This window comes from Pongo pygmaeus, chromosome 7 (genome assembly GCF_028885625.2).
Source record: "Pongo pygmaeus isolate AG05252 chromosome 7, NHGRI_mPonPyg2-v2.0_pri, whole genome shotgun sequence".
NCBI lineage: Eukaryota > Metazoa > Chordata > Mammalia > Primates > Hominidae > Pongo > Pongo pygmaeus.
In genome coordinates, this window is record NC_072380.2 from 93,377,916 (window position 1) to 93,397,355 (window position 19,440).

The window sequence follows — 19,440 nt, forward strand, 5'->3', positions numbered from 1 at the left end:
TGGGGAGGGGTAGGGGTGGAGGATGTCATTAAATGTGGAAGGGGGTGCGGCAGCAATACGGTGAGGTTGTCAGCTTCTTAACAACAGGAAATGTAGTAACAAGAAGGAATGTGTGCAAACTCAGGAAGACACTTGGTAAGAGGAGGCAGGTACAGTACCAAGGCAGGACAAGTTTAGCTATTGAAAGCTGGGAGATAAAACAGAAAATGATATCTGCAAAGAGGCTGTAAGACTTGTGAGAAAGTTATTGGCAGAGGCTGGAGGAGGAGGTGGGGGTACACCAAGACACCTATGAAAGAAGTCTGTGGGTAGGAAAGGCGAGGTTCATAATTTCACAACCAAATGGCAATGATTCAATTTCATACTGATGGTTCACCTTCAGACAGAGATTTTGGTGGCACAGTTGAATCAATTAAGAACTTTAAAAAAAAAAAAAAAGAGGTAATAAACAGTAGTAATGTAGTCCCTGGTACATGCTTCTGAGTGTCTACAAAAGCATCCAGAATTACCACCTCACTCCCATGGGTAGACCTTAAGCATTACGTTGCTCTTTGAAAACTTAGTACTGCCTTGATGATGCTCTTGAGTCCTTAGAAGACAACATTCTTGAATGTTCCTATAAATGTTTTATCTGATGCTGGTGCAACACTACACTCTGCTCTTTCCTATAATTTGCAGAAATTGGATCCCCTTGCTTGTAAATGGGTCCCATTATCTATAGTATATTCTGCTTAAGTAATATTGCTATAAGAGTCTGCATTTTATTTGTAAGAAAGCAAATTGTACACATCCATCAAAATATTCATTTACATTCACAATGGGTCTATAGCAACTCAAGAGTGCCACAGGAAACCAGTTAAGACCCACTGGCCTGCAGTTATAGTTTTCTAAGTACCACCACTGGAAATCTGGAAATTAAAACAGATGTGAAATTTATGGTTAAAAGACTAATGGGCTTGCTAAGAACCATTAGGCAAATTACATAAGATGATTATGCAAAATTCAATAATTTGCAACAAGTCTTTAATGTCTTGGTTCGGACTGGCGTCCTACTTCTGAACTGTGGGTCCACTACAGAACCCCACATAGTTTTCTTCATGTCTTTATCTTTCTTGAACTCTAAATATCTTTCCTTCAAGAAAATTTACTCTAGTGGATTCTCCTCCCTGGTTTGACTCTCTTTCTATAGCAGTCTAGTCTCACTGCCCAGGATTTCATGATGGGTGTGAGGGCTACCGAGCACGAGTCTGGGGCTACCTGGGATGGCAACTGCCATTGCTACCTTTGGATTTTTCTCCATGGGTATCTTTTTGACCCAACAAAACCATGTTATTCTTCTTGGGTCACAGGGCTGGTGCAGATGAACATGGCTACAATCCAGGCCTTCAGCAGAGAGGTGAACCACAAACCACAAACCTAGCTGGCCATAACACGTCTGTACCCGACCTTCATCCACCAAAAGTGAACAGCTAATTTGGCATTTTGTCAAGTCTGATGGGAAGTTAACGTGAAAAAGAAAGACAAATACATCCATGGCTAAGTTAAATGAAGTGTGTATACGGCAGAGAGGATTGGAGGGTGGGGAGCTAGAAAGAAGATGAAATGCAATAGTTTGAAATGCAATATCCTGGGATACACTGAGGCAGTCTCACAAATCTTTACCCACAATTTTGAAATGCAAAAATTTCTGAAAACAGAGTTTGTTATTTTGCTACGAAATGAATTTGCTCCCCAAACTGACCTGAACTGACATGTGGTTAGTTTTTCTCTGTCTAACTAAATGTGAATATTCATCTACTTTGCTACAAAAATTACTGTGTGTTGCCTGGATCCCATGGGGGTATTACATTAATATACAATGTATGCACTGTATTACCTTTCTAAAAGCTGAATTCTGAAAGACATTTGGCCCCAAAGGGTTTGGCTAAGAAATGGTTGACCAGAATACAGCTTCCAAACAGGCATGTTCTCCAGCTTTAATCCTTTTGTAGTTTCCCCACATCTTGAGGGTATTTATCTGACTTCAGCTTTTCAATGATTTCTATAACATTATTTTTGTAGATAGAGTTACAAAAGCAGTAGAGGGGGTGACCACCACTGAAACAGGGACAAAGCTGAGAAACAGGCACACATTCCACTCTTACACACGTGCTTTTCTTCTTTGCTGCATGTTTCACTTTATTAGTCTGAGAGTTCCGATAACTAAGAGTCCCTGAACCTGCACTGTAGCATGTGTATGGTACAGGCAATATAAAAAAAATAAGGTGATGCTGATCTTGAAAAAGAAGACAGAAACTACGTTTTTATTGGTAAATATTAATATCTCAAATGAAATGTCCAGAGATTTGCTAAAAGGCAAATATATAAAGACAGAAAGTGAGACAGAAAAGAAAGAAAGCGATAGAAAGATTGGTGGCTTCCTGGGGCCGGCAGCAGGAATGAGAATTAACTGCACACAGGCACAAAGGAGCTTTTTGGGGTGACGGAAAAGTCCTAAAGCTGAATTGTGGTGACAGTTCCCTAGCTCTGTACGTTTACTAAAAATCAGTGAATTGTTCAGTTGAAATTGGAGACTTTTATGGCATGTAAAGTAGAACTCGATGAAGATGATGAAAAACTCATTTCCTAAATTCCTGAAGTAACACTTTTTATGTCAACACCTTCCCTTCTTTCCTGACATTTCACAGTAATGCCAGTTGAAATTTAAAAAGACAATAAATAAAACTTACTCCTAATTATCAAGGAAAAATTAGAAATTCTTTACCCACAAATGACTGATATTACATTTAGTCAGAGAACAATCCCTTCCAGATATTCTCTTATATTTAGCAAATGAAATCTAAATTATTTTTATCTTAACATGCCATGCATACCTCTAATCACAGCATACATCACATCAACCAGTTTGATTTTATTTACTAATCATTTTGACAAAGAGAGGGTATACCCCTGAGGCAAGAACCATGTCATAGTCTTCATTGTATTCTCAGATCCTAGTAGGTGTTCAATAAATGATTACATTAAATGCAATGATTTCTTCACCAGAACTATCACTTTTCGTTTATGTAAAAAATATAATACAAATTAAATAGACATCCCCTACCTTCTAAATCAGGGTTTCTCAAGCTTAGCACTCTAGACATTTTGGGGTAAAAAATTCTTCCCTGGGGAGGGCTATTTTGTGCACTGTGGAATGTATAGCAGCATCCCTGGCCTCTACCCACCAGATGCCAGTAGCATCCCCATCCCCAGCTGTGCCAACCAAAAATGTCTTCAGACATTGCCAAATGTCCTCTAGGGGGTTAAGAACCACAGTTCTAGACCAAAAAAGTTTAAGATGGATCAAACCAAACCGATGGCGGACGCATTTCAATAATGCCTTTCATGCTATGGCTTCTGAAGCTAATGAGAACATCAAGAAAGAAAAAGCATACGACTAGCAAATGATGATTCTCTGACCACAGGCCTTGGCATATTACAGGGAGAGAAAAGGAGAGAAATTCTTTTCATTCTCCGTGTAACTGTGGAGATGCAAAAGGCTAATTCTAATATAAGGCTGACAGTTTTTAGGAAATGTGGAGCTGTGGAAATACATAAGAGAAGTGTCCAAATGTCAAATAGCCTGTGGCTATAAAACAGTCTGAAAGAAGCATGCTTGTTGCCAGCGCTGCGTCGTTTATTATGAATTGTATCTAGGAGAACAATTTTGAAAATGCTATTGAATATTTATTAAAAGGAAAGATCTATAATTCAGGCTGTGACATGCCACTATTAGCAAACAACTCAGCCAGTTGGAAAGGTTAAGAACGGTGGTAGCGAAACCATTAAATTAAGTGTAAGTTTAGTACATCAGTGTTATTTTATTTTTCTCAATGATCACAGTATTTAGCAATCCTCTTCCAAGTATCTCAGCCCCAAGACTAAAAGCGTTATCCATATTGTATCCTTTTAATAAGACTCCAAATGTTTTGGTTTCAATTCTACCTTGGACATACTGAGCATTCCATACTAAAGTTCAAGATGTACATTTTGGGCAAAGTGACCACTACATAATAAAGCAAAAGAAAAATATTCCTAACACTAAATATGTATAAATATTTATCAGGATTTATGATCAATATTTTAAAGCATCTTTATTTCTTATTTAGCAAAACAAAGGAGTGGACTTCTAACCTCAACACCAACAACTTAGGCAATATAATGACACCATTCTAGTTTTCAGCCATGTCTATATTTCTTACCAGTCTGTTCGTATAAGAGGAAACTACCACAGACAGTTACGTGTTAATTCCTAACACTTAAAAAGGAAGCATATCTTTTCCAATTCTATTGGTAAAAATATTTATATTTTGCTCTGTGTGCCTACTGGTAAACATAAACAGGTTTTGGACTCTTTAGTATTAAGCATGTAATTCCTAAATCCACTAAGAGAAAGAACATACACGATGTGCAAAAGCACTCCATTCAATCAAGCTCTAACTGTACACATAATTATGGTATTCAAATTAGATTACTAATTTAGACATGTTCTATCATGTCAAGTATACACTAACATAAAAATGTCTGAATAAAATTCAGTAAGAATAAGAAAAATGAGGTAAAGAAAATTTAATTACTTTTTAGAAAATGAAAACTCCTAGTACATAATATTAAAATATACACTCATAGAAAGATGAGTAGGAAATGCAGTTTAATTGTTCGTCTTGGTAGTGAGTAATAAATACAGTAGTGTCAAATCACCTGAACAGAACACTAACTCTATGCCCTGGATTATCATATTTGCATTTGGATGAAATTGGGACACATGAGGCATGAAATGACCAAATTAATCTTCATTTTACCTCATTTGAGTTTCCTCACATATTATTATAAAGTGCAATAAAAATCAAATGTAAAATATCATATTACTTTGTATTGTTATTTAAATTTTCACATGCCTATATTGTAATTTTTCAACTACATTGGACTAAGGCTACTACAATGCACCACGTGTAGTGATAATTCAGAACTAAGATAGCTGCCTAACATTTTTTAAAACTTTTTAAAATTTATAAACGTATTGTTATTTTAAAAAATCAGCACCAATAACAAAAGAGCAATCCACCAAATGTCACAAAGGCATAAGCCCCTTTGGATTCAACTTTTCCTACCGAAGCTAAAATGTAAAATAGGCACCATGAAGCTTGAAATTGAGATTTAGGGATAAGCATTAGCACCAGCATTTTGCTACTTGCTAGAAATTGCTTTCATCTGGAAATTGCAGTTTAGTAAGCCTCCCAGATATTTTTTGTGAAAGAAAAAAATGCAGCATCATAAAGTTTTTCCAACAGCCATAACATTCTATGTACTTTTCATGATTCTAATATTACTGTATATTAACAGCTAATATCTGCTTCAATAGTAGCAAAATTAGGTAAATAAAAAATTTAGACTATCAGGAGCCAAAATACAAGTTGTAACCTTAAACTAAATCCCTTAGACTCATCCTACATCATTTTACATTGCTTACAGAAGACAAATGCTTTAACACTTTGGCATTAAATGAGTAACATAATAGCTGCTTTGGCAAGACAAAGCAAGCAATATCATTTAATGTATCTGGAGAATTCAAAAATATTACAAAAGGAAAACCAATAGTTTAAAATTAAGCTAAATTTTATTTTTTATACATGCACACACAGGTACGTGTACACACAGAATGCCTCTTACAGACAACAGCCATTGCAATTGCTGAAAAATAAATTCCCATTGTATCACAAATAAGTTTATCTACAATAATTTTATAAGTTAAAATATTGAATCCTTATATTTATACTCAGATTCTTTTTTAGTGCTCTTGAGATAATGAATGCAAAACATGTTCATTTTGTGGAAAAAAAAAAAAAAAGCAGATTTCTCCCCAATCTAACTTAATCACATATATTTGCATAAATAACCAGTGGCCCATCAAATATAGAAATTGTAGCTGATACAGTTTCTACTGTTGGTGCTTTGAGCAGACTAATAAAGAAAATCTCTTAAACATAACACCCCCTAATTCTTCTTTAGTAGCTATTCACAAAGATACAGCAACATGATGGAGTGGTATGAACCCAGGACACCTCATTTTGGATCCTAGAAGCTCTACCACTTACTAGCTGTGTTATCTCCACCCACCCATCTGAACTCTGTATCTCAGTTTCCTCATATGTATAACGGGAGTGATTCTACCTTTAGGTCAAAATTAAAGGACAAACATTTGAGGACTGAAAGGCATAATATTTAACTAAAACATATGGTAATTATTTCCATCATCTCCAAATACCCCAGTTAGTGTATAACATAATGTGTCCTGTTTTTATAAGACAAGTGAAAATTACAGGATATTTTACTCAGCATACATCAAATAATCCAGTGAGCCGAAAGTCTCATTAATAATTATATAAGCATTGGCTCAAAGGTCCAAACCCTCTAATAACATTATGGCCATGATAAAAGCTTAGTTTTTATAATCTGTCAAATAATGGGTCATTTATCACCTTCTCTTTCAGTGTGTTTATTCTGTGGATAAAATGAGATATGCCCGCTATGGGGAACTGAGGCACTTCATGCACCAACAAAGTGATTCTTTCATTCTTTCCATTCTCCCAAGAAGCCTGTGTCCTGCTGTCAATGAAGGAGAAAAACAAATGGAAAAGAAAAATAAGAAATGATAATTCTATAAGCTTCTTGAGATCCAGAAAAAAATTAGAAATGAAAATTCCATATGCTTCTTGAGATCGAAATTCATGCTTTGTTATTGGATTTCTTCCCCTCATCCCCTTTCCCACTCACCTTCCACATGGTAGGTCTTAATATTTATTGACCAGAACTGGAAACTCTAGGAGAAAAAGCCACCATTATCTGTGTAGATGGAAGCAAGTTAACAGTCAGACCTGTCCCTTTGCTCTCTTTTTATTTCAATTTCATTTCTTTTGTCACTTGGTTCCAAATCAATCAAGCACCTCATTCTGCTTTGCCTCTGGCTTCTGCCACTTTGTGTCCAAGCACTTGTCAAAAACTTCTCTTGCTTAATCTTACTATGCCATCTCTTTTTCTTCTGACAGCCACCTTGGCCTTCGTCCTTTTTTTTTTTTTTTTTTTCAGTCCACACGTTCTCACAGGCAGATCACAACCTCAACAACAATTTCAAATACACGGAAGACTTGCAAACCTACATTTCCAGTTCAGCCTCCGTTTTGAATTCCAGAACCACAGGCTGTACAACTGCCAATTGCATCTCAGGTCCTGAATGTCCCTCTGGTTCCTCACGGTGCATAAATCCACAACCTGTCATCTTCTCCTGCAAACTGCTCCATCCTCTGTATTCATTATCATCTCCAATGGCAGCCTTGTTGATTCAATTACCCAAGCCAGGGAGTCATCCTGGGAGTCATCCTTAAATTCACCATCCTCTCCTTGCTTCTCCCCTTAATGTCCTCACGCTTATCAGTGGGAGTTTAGACCTTAAATCCACACCAGTATTCAAAAGCTTTTTTTGCACAGCTTACCTTGTCTGTCCCTTACTCCACCCATTCTGTGTAATACACCCAGAGTGATCATTCTAAAAAAGTACTCAAATTCATCTACAAAACTAAATATGGCCCACAAGACCCTCCAAAAGTGGCTCCAGCCTCCGCTCTCCATCTCCAGTCTCATTCCCCACCCTCAATGTGCACCAGCCACATGGAATGACCAGCTGTTCCACAACCTGCATCTCCGGTACCTTTGTTTCACCATATTCCCTGTTCCCTCTCTCAGAATAATTTCTCCCTGCCCACTACCACCCTCAGCCTCCTGGTACCCTCCTACTGGCTCTTCCAGACTCGATCAAGCTCGGCTGCATTAGGAAAAGTCAACCCCTTGGAGTCAGGCACCCCTGACGGAGCCCAGCATCCTTTAAGTACTGGTTCCAACTGCTGCTCAGTGTCTCCTTCCCTCATGAATCTGAGATTCTTGAGAGCAGAGAGAGGGATTTTCTGGTATTTGAGGTCTTATCATCTAACAATGTGCCTGGTATCATATTAATATATATCTGGTGAATGTATAAATGAATGAATACCACCCTTGCCATATTTAGTCACTAAATTTGACTGAAAACACAGACAAGCTGCTAGTGATTGATTACATGTGAATTAGAGGCTCACAGCCCTCCTTAGAAGGTGCCAGGAAAAAATGAATAAGGCCACTCTGGTTGCAATTCCCAACTGCTGAATGCAGAAGGTGTGGTGCTCTTGTGTATAGCTATGTTAGGGACTGGCTTTTTTTTAATGAAAAGAAAAAAATTATTGTGTTATGTGTTTTTTCCTTTGACTTAGAACATGAGCTCCCTCAACACTTAAGTTTCCCAATAGTTTCATCATGTTCCACCACAATGGGCATGATGAAGGAATGGGTATGGTTTGGGGTGAAAGGATGGCGTAGGGGGAAGCAACTTTAATAGTAATGATGGAGTCACAAACACAGTGAGACGAGATGCCTGAGAACTTATCTGATCATCCTTCATTCCTCAGAGAATAAATTCACATAAAAGCTTACATACGCAACCCTGGGGCTCTCTCAACACGAAGATGGCAGATGACAGTAATGCTGATTTAGTCACACCTTTTGGTACTTTTAGAAAATCAAGAGAACCTGATTACTTGCAAATGAATACATGATACGGTACCTAGGGATTGGGTCAGCTGGACATTTATGAAATGGGAGAGGGAAGTACAAAGCTGTTAGTGACCAATTTTATTTTTATTTATTTATTCTGAGACAAAGTCTCACTCTGTTGCCCGGGTTGGAGTGCAGTGGTGTGATCTTCTTGGCTCACTTCAATTTTTGCCTCCCGGGTTCAGGTGATTCTCCTGCCTCAGCCTTCTGAGTAGTTGGATTACAGGTGCACACCACCATGCCCAGCTAATTTTTGTATTTTTAGTAGAGACTGGATTTCACCATGTTGGCCAGGCTGGTCTCGAACTCCTGACCTCAAGTGATCCACCCTCCTCAGCCTCCCAAAGTGCTGAGATTATAGGCTAAGTCACCGCGCCTGGCCTAGTGAGCAATTTTAAAACTACTTCTTCTTCCGTAATTTTTTTTTTTACTTGCTTACTCCATAAGGTTCACAGGATTTCATGAGCTCTGCATTTTTAGCAAATGCCCCCAGTCAGGCCAATTTCCCTGTCCTCTGCAATAAACAGTCTACATTTAGGAGACTAAATTTTTAAAACATTTTAAATCACTTCTCAGGTTAAAAAAATCATACAGTCCTATAACATCAAGGATGGGGGCAAATGAGAGATCAACAGGATATGCCAAAATATTATAATCATAATAGTTCCTTTATAATTCAAACTCCAGGGGATGATATGAATTAACTTATTGAACAAATATTGGCGCCAGTATGAAATCGAGAAAAAACAGAGGGGGCAGGGCTCAGGAGAAGGGTTTTGAAAATATTACAAGATGGTTTTAAAATTGTCCTTTTACCCTCCATTTTGACTGGAGTTAGAAAGGCTATGATACAGACATGGAAGATTTGATGCAATGTTCTTACTATAAGACAACACATTTAAGCCTTACTGGTTAGACGTAAGTGCTCATTTCCTTTGAAAACCATAGTCTCATGGGATGACAGATGACACTGCTGTAGTAATGTGGTTCTCCCATGACAGTTCACTGCTAATACTTCTTTAGATTTAAATAAACTTATTTTTTTAAAAAAAAAATCACCCAAGAAAATCTCAGGTCTCCACACTTCTCCTTTTTTTAATGAGAATGATGCAAGTATGTGACACTAAACACAGATAAAGTTAACATGCCTCCCCACTGTGCTCTACTACCAGTTGAAGGCTTTATGTTTCCTATTTCACAAAGCAGACATGTGGTTTTCTTTTTTGAGCTCATTGCATGAACTAAGCTTAAGCTCTTCTTCTACAAAGATAATGGAGATGATATTTCCTGTGCTGTCAATTCCTGCTCCTGGCAGTGGCTAAGAAGGCAGGCATGTGTCTTCCCACCATTCCTTCACCTGGGGACCAAGCAAGATAGTACAGGATTCTTTTGAAAAGCATAATATAGTCCATCTATATTATGTAATATATAAATCCATGCAATAGAGTTTAGCTATCACAAAGGCTAAAAATCAGAGTCAGCAGAATGTTCTATAAGTATCATGGGCCTCCTTGCACAGTTCTGGGCTCCACTCTTCACTCTGAAGCTCACTAGTGTGACCTTGGACAAGTGCCCTGACTTTTCTAGGCCTCAGTTGTCACTTCCGCAAAAGAGGATAATAAAGTACTACCACAGAAGGTCACAGTGAGGATGAAGCGAAGTTCTTAACATGGCAGCCAACACACAGTAAGTGCTCCCTTTAAGCTATTCATTCCAATTCTTATCCAGAAAGATAACCAGTAAGGACTAGAAATGTGGTCATATAAATTATGTACAGAGCTGTCTTCCCCTCATACTTACCCCCTGCCCTTGAACTCGGCAATGAGCGAGCCCTCAGGGGCTGTCTCTGCGGGGCTGCATATGAACTGCTTGCGTGTATAACTTGTATAACCTCCCAACATGCCTCTCACAATGCATGAGGCAGGAGCTCTGGAACTATCAGCTCCCAACTCCTCAAGCCCACAGTGAAGAAAATTCAAAACAGTACATATGACTGTCAATGATCTTCATTCATTTATATCCATATTAAAATTAGTTTGCATTTCTTTTACATGTATCTTCTGATGGATGTCAGAAGAAAATTATTCAGAGATTTAAAAGTGACACAGATAAGCCACTAAATAGATAACAGATAACACAGATGAGAAATGAAACGACTATATGTATATTCTGAGGAGTTAGTTAATAACAAATCACGAACCTCATTCAAGTCACAAAAGTGATCAGGGGAGACTTTTACTATAGAATAACCCAGAGCAGGGGAACTCTTGAAATTAACTATTAAGTAAGCAAAAGGGAATATCTGTTCTCTGAAAAGGAGGGTTAAAGTTGAAACAGAAGATAATTCAGAGAGATGTGAGATGACTCAGTCGAAGGCAGGGGCTGTTTTGGGCACTTTGCAACTATGGTATTGTGTCCCCAGGCACGTGGAGGCAGCCTACAGGAAGAGTAGAACTCTCGAAGAGTTTTGATTTTTTTTTTTAAAGCCAACTTTAAGCATTTGTATTGAAGCACCATTCAGTGTTAGCATACATTAGCTAAGAGGTTTCATTAAACATTAAATCAGTCTGTGATTTAAATTAAATCAGACCGTGAGCAGTCTGTGGTCTACGTGCCCTATACAGCAATTAGATTTTAATCTCTAGAAACAAGACTTACAAAAGGCGAGAACACTATCTAGTATTTGGGTGATAACCTAACACAGCCACAAAAATACCATGACCTCTCAATCATTCCCCACCTCTGGAACCCAGCTGAGAAGTCTAGCAAGCTATGGAAACCTTAAAGGAAGTACTGCTCACACAGCACCCCGGAATCTGCTTCCCATGACATGGGGTACTAAGGCTTGAAGGAAGCCTGCTTATTTAATGGTAAGTATAAATTATTTCTATTTCTGAACATGCAGTTTAATATGAAGCAAAGTGCAAGGCCTCTCTCTGCCCAAGGGAGTTCTCCAGCTGGGACTGAATGCATATCCAGGGATGACGCTGTTTGTGGATTGATTACTGCTGCCGTGGTGGTTTCCTTGACTGTGTAGATTGCTGCAGCTACACGTGCAGGCAGGAAACCAAACAGAGAACACCACCCTCCAGTGTAAACTCTAACATCACACCAATTTTTCTTTTTTGACTCTCTGAATGCATGAATAGAAAAATAACAAAGCAACAGAATCCACTTCAAATTGAGAGATCTGGCACCTCTACCTCACACTAGGAGGTATGGAAGCATGGGCAAGTTATTTAACAATAATTATGATCATTTCTGTTGTGGATGCTGTTAAGCACTTTGCATACTTTAATCCTTAAGCTTAGATTTCTTCATGTATAAATTGAGGATAATAATGCACCTACTTCATTTGCAAGTTGAGGCAGCAGGGTCAAAAAGAACACAGTTTCAACACAGCCAGACGTGGGTTAAATGCCGGCTCCAATTTCTACTATTTGATCTCACTGAGCTTCCACTTTCTCATCTCTAAAGTAGAGATGAAGCCACTTACCTCAAAGGACTGTGGTGGGGAATTGAGCAAGACAGTGTTAAATACCAGTTGGTGTCTGTATCGCTAGACAGTGCACAATAAATGTTTATGCCTTCTCTCCTATTATACACATGAACTGCTTCTGTTAATACTCATCAGCAACAATTCAATTGTCCAGAGCAGCAATCCAATGTCCATAAAGTCCAAAGATGCATTTCCTTTCATAACAATGAAAATTTTTCCCAGAACAAGCTTAATATGCCAGATACTGGCCCAACAGCTTTCTGTCTATGAACTCATTTAATCCTCACTACTGTTCAGTGGGGTAAGTACTACTACTGTCATCCCCATTGTACAGATGAAGACACTGAGGCACAGACTTTGGGTAACTTGCCTAGATTCAAACAGATGGTACCAGAGCTGGCAGCCCGGCTCCATAGCCTGTCCTCCTAACCAGGCTGCAATAGTGCTTACTGGGTCAATCTGTTTGAGATTCCATGCTTGGATGTAATCTCTTCTAGAGATAAGCACTAGATGCTCTCACAAACCGCAATGTGTTGATGTGACTAACTTTTCAACTTCTGAAATAACATTTTGTGTATTTTCTTAGTATTCCTAAAAAAAACCCCTTTACATTTTAATTAAGGTGCCTATAACTAGTTCATCTTGTTCTGCATACTGAAATACCATAAATAAATGCACTTATCTCTTCAAAGATTATGTAAATAAATCTTACATTAAAACATACCCCTGAGCTTTGGTTTAAACAATAATTTCAAGTCCAAATTAAACATTTATGTATGTGTATATATATTTAGCAGGAAAGTCTTAATATGATCTATTTTGCTAAACTAATGACATCTATACCCAATACTCCAAATATTCCTCTTATTTATAATATTCGCTGTGTAACAGTCACACAGCGGTACTGCATGGTATTTCAAAGTAGTATTCCTTTTACAAGTTTAATCCACGCAGGTATTAAACATCAATGATGATAATCCATAGCTCTGCTTAAAAGGAATCTCTTGGGAACAGCTGAGAAAGAAAGGTTAAAGATTTCTATCCTTCAAAGTAGGGCACTGCAGCTACCTATAAATCATGCTCTTTGTTTATTAAGATAATTAGGCCCATCAGTACACTTAACTTTTAGACTCAACAATTGTCTGGCATGAACAATATCCACTTTTTCTAAAACAAAAGGGATGTGTTCAAAAAGCGGTCCTCTGCATGCTCTCTGCACAATGCATGCTATTTTAAAACATGATTTATGGGTCTAATTCCTGGAGCTGCCTTGAAAAATATACTGGGTTGTTCCTCCCATGCTCCCTATTAGGAGAAGACACTCCAATTTGAAGAGTGCACTCTGTTTCAGACTTCAGGCCGCTATATCATGTCAGCATTTTCATTAAATACTGTTCAAGCTGGACTTTAAACAAATGGAATGGAGAGCCACAGCTGCAGCCACTGCAGAGACAAAGTTATCCAGCCGGGAGGCTTACATAAGAGGTGCAGGACAATCAGGGTGAAATCCAAGTGTCATTATCTGAATCCTATTTCTTGAGACTTGCCTACATTCTTAAAGTGTATGAAGTCACATGCCCAGAGCTCGTTTTATTTGCCTTAGGGCATAAAACACCGGGTCGACATATAAGTTGTTTTTTCCCTAAAGGACTAGGCTCCAATTATGAAAAGGTTGGCAACTTCTGCCTAGGGGAAGAGTAAAGCGGGATGCGCGGGAAGCCTGCAGGCCTGAAAGAAATGGCTCGCCCAAAGATCCACCGCAGTGCTGGCCACACTCCCCAGAGGAATTACGATGGAGGTGACAAGACCCTGCCCAGCCCCTTCACCCCAACGTACACACAGAGTCAAGGAGCTTGGAATGAATAATTAGCACGCAGCAGTCGAAATGCCCTACGAGCACCTGTCCTCTCCCAGCATATTTCCAACTGGCACATTCGTGAGATGCTGGGGTCGGCCAGCCCTGGACTCCAGACCTTCCAGCTGCCTTGTCCCCTTCTTGGCACCCCGCACTCCCTCCTCGAGCTGGAACTCTGTTAACAAGAGATGCCACCCTCGGCTTCCCACAAGAAGATAAAAACGAACCTCTCCTTCCCACGGCTCCCTCCAACTTCAGAAACTACAGTCAACTTACTGGGACTCAGGAGGCAGGGAGTCTTCCTGGCGGACGGCGCTCGGAGGCAGCCTCTGCAAACTCCGGCGCGCAGCGCCGCCGCCCCGGCACAGCCAGGCAGTAGCGGCAAGTGCAGGACCAGGCGCCGCCGCTCTGCACCAGTCGCCTTGGCTCAGCTGTGCCAGGCGCCGGGCATTCGCCAGGGCACACGACTCAGCGAGGCGGCGGCGGGGACTGAGGCTACTGTACCCGGCCGCGCGGACCCGAGCGCTGCAGCTGCCTCCAGCCCCGGAGCACGGCGCTCCGAGCCCCTGGTGCGTGTCTCTGGCTGCAAGGGAATCACGGCTCAATTAGAGACCCGGCAGGAGAAAAACCGATGCGCTGCCGCAGGCAGAGCCGCCAGCCCGCCCCCAGTCGGCTGGTCACATCGCGGGCGCGCAGACGGACAAGCGAGCTGGAGGGTACCGCAGCCCGCACTCGCCGCCGCGCCGCGGAGAATGACAGGCGCCGAGGCGGAGCAGCCGCGCGGGGAGCGGGGCGCGAGTGCGCATGATCGTGGCCGCAGCGGCACGTCACGGGGGAGGAGGGGCGGGCCGCGGGGCGGGAGGGGGCGAGCCGGGCGGGGCCGGGCTGGGGGTGCACACGGGCGAGGACTGGCGCGGCGCCCGGCTTGCTCGCGGGAAGATGCAGGAAGTCTTCCCTGCCCTGGTTTTATGAACCCAAAGCTCTGTGGTTGAACTTGTCCCCGGAGCCCATTGTCCTTTAAACAGCACCGTTTAAGCAGTCCTTAAGGTCCCTGGAGCCCACAAAAGCCAATTTAACTCAGGTTACAGCTTAACCGTAAAGGGTTGCCATTTGGGGGACAGTGATCTTCTCTTGTGGCTGTGCGTTAAAATAACTTGGGGAGCTTGTAAGAACCCTTTGCCCCGGAAGCATCCCAGAGCAAGTACAGGACAATGTCTGGGTGGGGCCCAGGTATCAGTAGGTATCTAAAGATACCAAGGTACAGCAGTGCTTCTCAAACTCTCAGTGTGTGACAGAATCTCCTGCGGATTGTGTCGAGATGCAAGATTCAGATTCAGTAGCCCTGGGATAATGAGGGAGACATTCTTTCTAACAAGCTCTCAGAGGATGCCAATACTGCAGGTCCAGACCCCCATCCTTGCTACTTAACGTGTGGTCTAGAGCCTGGAGCAGAGCTTCTGAAACAGTTGGCCTGTCTGACAGTCACCCGAGGGGCTTATAAAAAATGCAGAACAAATGCCCAGGCCGTACCCCCAGTGATAGTGGTTCTGGCTCAGCCCCTGGGCAAAGGTGGGCTTCTAGAATTCCATTTGGCATCAACACTCTAAATAAATCTGATAGGGGTTTTGTTTGGGCCAAACTTCAAGTTTCCACTAGCAACCTGGAATTGGGAATAAACTTTTGCACTTAACAAGGAGACAAGCGAAGTCTAGAACTCAGGACATCTGACTTTGAGTCAGGGATTCTAAACCAACGGGTGCTTTATCTGACTAGTGCCAATTTTCTAAAATTATGATGCATTACTTAGCAAGAAAAACATATAAATGGTATTAAATATACACACATACACTGTATTGAACACTCGTTACACATATCATTAATGGGAGCTTAAAGTTGGCTGGGGAAGAAGGCTCATCAGGAGAGGGTAAGGAAGACAGTGATGGAGAAAGGCATGTTGTTAGTGTGTCGCAGAGGGAAGGGTGTGTGGGAAGAAACAAAGTTTAGACTCATCCTAGAGCTTGGAAAAGCACATTGGGGAAGCGGACCCAGGAACCAGACTTGGCCTCTTGCTTCAGAGCATGGTATGAAACTCAGGTGTTTAAGAGCTTATGGAGTATAACATTTCACATACGTTACCTCACTGAAATTTCACAGTGGTCTCTTAAGATGAATAATAATAAAAAAAAAAGTATCCCCATTTTACGTATTAAAGAAGACACCCAGGACATGAGTTGACTAATGGTGGAACTTGAATAAAAGTAGGGATCTCAGTGTTGGACTTGGCTTCTACAACTCTGGAGAAGAGGACAATTTAGACCTTATAAAGCAAATGGTTTCTGTGTTTACTAGTCACATCTTTTACAGGCTGTGCCTAAATTTGGAGTTAGGAAGGCTTTCATTCTTGTGGGGGGGAAATACATTTTGTGTCTTCATCCCAGTTTTGCAGCTACACTTGTTAGGATACACTCAGAACAAAATGTTCTAAGAGCAACCCGGTCCTAGAACATTGCAGTTACACAGTGCAGGCTTCATTGAGGAGTTTGAAGGGCAATATTCACATTATCTAGTGACAAGTGTAATTACCATCCTCATTTTACCCAGGCTCAGAAGCTAAGTGATTTAGACAAATTCACTAATGCAGGCAGGAGCCAATCTCAAGCCTCTGTCCTTTTCCTCTGCCCTCTTTTCACCAAGTAACATGCTGAGGATTGTTTTTCATTTCCAAATTTTTCATATCAGGATTTGCCATCAGTAAATTGGAACCCAAATGTATTTCAAAGCCTCTCCTAGATAGAGAACCAAAAATGTCAGGATCAATTCTTGTGCTTGTGGTAGATGCTATGGGCTATACTCCCGGTCTGAATAATGTTTTGGAAGCAAGTATGTGATAGTTATATACAGTCTTCTAATCCAGAGGTTTGACTGGGAATGCTATATTGCCAACTGTGTTCTACCTGCCTTTATCTTTACTTCTTATCTAACTCTTCCATTACAGCCATTCTTCGGTGTGATTATGAAATTAATTCCTAAGAAAAGAGAATTCTTGGAAGGAACTGGTACATCACAGGTTGTAAAACTTACTTCAGTTTTTAATAAGAAATATATATATTTTTAAATATGAAGGTAGCAGAATAGTCATGTTGGGGCCTTTAGAAGAACCCAAAGTTGTCATTGTTTTCTTAGGTGCCCTACATTTCAATCAAAATATTTACATAATTCATTTGTATATTGATTTCAAGAGATCCAAGATTTAATTAAATAAAAAGTTACCATTAATTAGTGTCTCCTACTGCTATTGAATTTTGAACAATTGTTATTGGCATTAAATACATGAAATATATAATATTGTCTTGATACTATATTGACTGTGCTTTAATATTGACTGTGTCTTGATATTGACTGTGTCTGTATTTAGAATTTGTTTCACATCAGCCGCTATTGATTGTCTGGCAGAAATCGCAGCTACATCTTTTTCTCTGAGGTCTGTATTCCTTATGGGTCAGCAAGGCCTACTCTTTGGCTGAGAATTCCTTCCTTCAGTGCCTCTAAAAGTCCTAGTAGTGAGATATTCAATTATATAGACACTAATGACTCCACTGAACCTATTCTTCCCTCATGCAGAAACTGTACCTAGGATAGATTTTTATTAAAGTCTTTCTGCTAAAAATCACAGGCTTACCAACTGAGCTGGAAAGCTTAGGCTCAAAAATTCTCCACCTTTATTAATTACATTTCTTCATCCATTTCACTCAAAGAGATTCTTTGACATGAAAATCTTCACTTACTTCATAGACACAGTCCAGATAAGAGAACTGTGGGGAGTCCAAGGTGACTAGCAAGACTGAGACAGTTGGGAGGAAGAAATTAGATGCCACTTCGTGAAAAATAAGCTTGCCATGAAAATTAATACAAGTTGTGCTTGATTTGTGGACATGGCTTATTACAAAGTTTGCCTTGTTTGAACACATGCAGCAGCTGATAATTTCACTGGAAACCATCACTGAATCCCTGGTGTAGATGGGATTGGGGGAGATTAGGGTCCTGTCTTCTTTCCTAAGAAACTTTAGAAAAGTATTAGAAAGCCCAATTCTTACCCTAATGCAGGAAACTTACGAAGTGCCTGCATTTTAAATGTTCATGTCTAAGTTAGCTCATTTACAATTTAGAGCAGTCAATATAATAAATAATCAGGATTTTCAGGCTAGCTCCATAATGTTTTTTAAGCCTCTATTAACAAAAAAAAAAAAAAAAAAAAAAAAAAAAAAAAAAAAAAAAAGCTAGTAGAGTGTTAATTATAACCCTGAACCTGAGAAGAAATAGGTGATGGGTAAGGATGTTGGGCCAAGGTAGGAGTGGGGTCGGGGGCTGGGACAGGATGGAATTTAGGGATGGAAGAAGGAAGGCAGGAAGTGGCCTTTGGTTGCTGAGGAGCAAAGGCTGGTGGAGACTGAGTATCAGCAGCTTCTGAGATAAGACTGGGCAATGGCCTGTGAGCAAGATTAGAGAGCAAGCAATCAAGACTCTGCTGGCAACTCACAGCTTACCTGAACTTAAAGTGCTGAGGATTCCACGTGTGACTTTGTCTATAGGAAAGAGGGATCAGAGGTTAAGAAATAGATTATAAATTCCTTAAAACCCATGATAGATGCTTTAAAGAACTACTACAAAATATATATTCAATTTCAATCTCTAAGAGTTACTTTTTCCTCCCTCCCAACCAAATTGCCCACTAACAAAAGGAGAGAGCAGCTGAGGGAGAGGCCATGCTGCACAGTGCGAATCTCACAGGCTGTCTGGCCCCCACTCCCAGCATCTCCATCCATCAGCTGTAATCACGTGACTGCCATCTTTGATTACCTAATACACAGTAACAAGAGCTTCAAGCACATATTAGTTTCCGAATATGCTAGCTATTAGTGGTGTGCTTTACAAAATCTCTCCTAGAGTTAAAATCTGAAACTAGACATCTCTTAATGTCTATTTTATCATTTTAATGTAAACCATGATGGACTGTAGTTTTTAAGAGAGTACTTTCCTTCTCCATCAGAAGACTTAAGGGTGACTTTAGGGCTCCTCTGAGGACAGGAGAATCATGTAGAACAGGCTTTCAAGGGAGATCAGGGCAAAACCTACTAATGTAGCTCTGTGGCCTTACACTATACTGTGGAGGAAAAGGCAAGGCTTAAGGACTTGACATTTTCATATCTTTCTACTGGGAGAAAGAAATTATGGTGGCGAGAGACAGTAGCTATAAAAGTGAAAACATAGTGCTTTAAAGAAATGTCTTTATATTACAGATTCGAGAATGGACACTCCCATTGTCCTTTGTCATCCTGACCTTACACATTCCTTGAAGTTCTATCCTGACATCAACACTCAAGATTTGTGCCTGTAAAACTGATGTAGATAC

The 19,440-nt window shown here is 40.3% G+C and overlaps 1 protein-coding gene across 1 annotated transcript in view; it reads right to left on the reverse strand.

Moving 5' to 3' along the window:
• The window catches only part of PAG1 (phosphoprotein membrane anchor with glycosphingolipid microdomains 1), a 152,718-nt gene extending 137,886 nt beyond the window's left edge, over positions 1-14,832 (reverse strand). Inside the window, exon 1 of the mRNA XM_054498164.2 lies at positions 14,307-14,832. The gene's annotated coding sequence lies outside the window, so the exon portion shown is untranslated. The remainder of the gene's footprint in view (positions 1-14,306) is intronic.
• Between the last annotated feature and the right edge of the window lie 4,608 nt (positions 14,833-19,440).